Here is a 2,555-nt window from a genome sequence, read left to right as displayed (position 1 = left end):
TTTAAGGGGTGTGAAGTGGAATGAGATGACAGGTGAATGGATGTGAGTGGAATAGCGTTTGGTGGATGTTGGAGTGTGTGTTGCAATGGAGTCGATATAGATGATGATCGAGTGAGTGAGTTGCAAGATGTTTGAATATAATTAAATGATAATATCCTCGCTGAACAAGAATAAGTGGAGTAATTGGAGGATATAATATGAACTGTGTGAGAAACGAGAAGTGCAACGGACAATAATCGTATTTCACAAAATAGGTAATACAGAATAGGTTTATATTATTTTATCTCAACATTATAAGCAGACATACAATAGTGTATTATTGTGGACGAAAGGCCTAAGAGATATCGGGTGAACCATAAACAATGTCGCGAGAGAGCCGAGGTGCCGACAAGCCCATCAATGTGTCGTCGGTCCTTCAATTGAATAGTTTCGTAGAAAAGGCCTACGTGACCCTGGCCACGAGTTGTTGCGGAACACGTGCGTGGTGGGGCTAAGACAAAAGGACAAAGGGCTGCTAAGGGAGAAAGACGAATTAACAGTCAGTGTCAGTGGAGAAGCCAGAGAGTGTGAATTGAGAAGTCAGGGAGTGCGAGTTGTATTGTCGAGAGAGTGTTGCTAGCGTTGTCGAGAGAGTGTGATCCGCGAGTGAGAGAGAGCGTTTTATCCGTTGTGACGAGAGTTGCAAATTAACTATTTAGTCGTCTAAATTATAGTACGTTATTGTGATTAGTTCATGCTAAACAACCATCGTTTCCAGTTTAATCAACATCTGTACAATCCATTCATTGTAAATAAATTAATTGTAGTAGTAAGATACTACAATAGTAGAAACATAACAATTCAATATAATTATTTAATAATATATACTTAACATAATTATTTCCTTTTTTCATGCTATTTTTTAAAACATGTTAGGCAGAGTGCCAGTTGGCCCTTACAACGATTACAATATGTTGTTACCTTTTTGGCTATTTTCGCGGCATATTCTCTACCTTTTATTTTAGAAATGCGTTTATAGCATTGTTTACACCGCCATCTCATTTTTCTTGCGGGCCCTTGGTACGACTGCAGAAAATGTGAATGTTTTTTCGGCAGTATTTCATTTTCACTTGGCATTTCTTCTCTGTGGGGATTCACTGTACTTAAAAGGTGATCAATAATTTCTTTGCGAAATCTTAAGACTTTGATACTTTTAGTACCCCATTTTCTATGTACATACCACGCATTTACGAGGCAAGTCCCTCATATTAATTCTATTACAAGTTTTCTCCATTTTATGGTTCTGCGCAAATAACTATAATAGGATGACATCTGATCGGACTCATATCTCATAACTCATAAAGCCACGCCGTTGCTGTTTTTGTCTTGCCTGCGGCGGTAGAGATTTTTTATTCATTTTTATAATGCCACAAATAAATATTTTTTTTTGCAGAAGTTCCTCGGCCAAAGGGGCACTAGTATAAAAGCTACCAGTAAATAATATACGGCCTTCAAATAATAATTCACCTATCAATGTCATTATTATATCATGCGCATGTGTTCACTATTCTGGTTGCATTTTTCCGGCATAAATATGAATATTATGGGTGTAAACTTCCGGAAGGCACAGTTTATAAAATTTTACCCCATACTTATGCCGCTTGCCTGGAATATATTAGCGAAAACTGAGGCATCCTTTCCACGGAACCATGATTTCGTCAATTACAATATTTTTACCAGGTTTAACAGTATTTTTGAACGTATGGACAAATGCGTCAACAATATTTCTAAGTTTATACAAACGATCCTCAGTCCTAGCCGTGGAATTGTCGGAAAGACATAAATATTTAAGTATCGATATAAACCGATCGCGTTTCATCGCGTTTTGTATACGTGAGTTCCAATATATCTTCTTTCGAGACCAGTATAATCTAATTTCAGATAGCGGCGCTACACCTATGAAAAGCAGGATACCAGTAAAAGTGTTCAATTCGTCTTTTGTAACAGGTTTCCAGGCCAATTGGTGTCTTCTGCTGCTAGATGCAGAGTTCTCCATGCATTATACAGCATATTTATTCGTTTCCTCAACGATCATTTCTAATATATAGTCCGTGAGGAATAACTTATATAAAAAGCAGGGTCGTCGCAGTCCGTGTCATCAATTAACAACTCTTCTTCTTGCGAATACTCATTCATGGCTTGATCTCTTTCTCTTATTTCTTGGCATCCTTCATAAAGATCCTCTTCGTCTAAATCCGATTCGAAATCTTCTTCTTCCGTGGTATTGTCGTTTAGTTCGTTAGCTAACGGTTCGTTGTCATCACTTGCCTCGTCTGAAGAAGTTGAAAATATATGTGCTGTTTGTATAATTCTCCTGCTTCCAATTATTGATTCATCAGACGAATCACTGATCTTCATATCCACGGTATATGATATATTATTTAGATGGGCAAAAATTAAAAAAGAAAAATGCTAATACCAATCTAGAAGAAAAGAAAATTTTGATTACCTTTACACTTATTAGAAGAAATGTGTGCTCGGGAAACTCGTTATGTTCTCAATAATCATCCCCAGTT

At 37.1% G+C, this 2,555-nt stretch overlaps 1 long non-coding RNA gene and 1 pseudogene across 1 annotated transcript; one reads left to right on the top strand and one right to left on the bottom strand.

Moving 5' to 3' along the window:
* Positions 1-244: 244 nt before the first annotated feature.
* Positions 245-847, top strand: LOC117215636. Its single transcript, XR_004489163.1, has 3 exons — positions 245-313; positions 577-578; positions 829-847. It is a non-coding gene; the product is annotated as an uncharacterized LOC117215636 (long non-coding RNA).
* Positions 848-888: 41 nt separating this feature from the next.
* Positions 889-1,589, bottom strand: LOC117215635 (annotated as a pseudogene).
* Positions 1,590-2,555: the final 966 nt, after the last annotated feature.

The sequence above is a fragment of the Bombus bifarius genome, unplaced genomic scaffold, assembly GCF_011952205.1.
Source record: "Bombus bifarius isolate JDL3187 unplaced genomic scaffold, Bbif_JDL3187 scf7180000009761, whole genome shotgun sequence".
Classification (NCBI taxonomy): Eukaryota; Metazoa; Arthropoda; class Insecta; order Hymenoptera; family Apidae; genus Bombus; species Bombus bifarius.
This window is presented reverse-complemented; position numbering and strand designations above follow the sequence as displayed.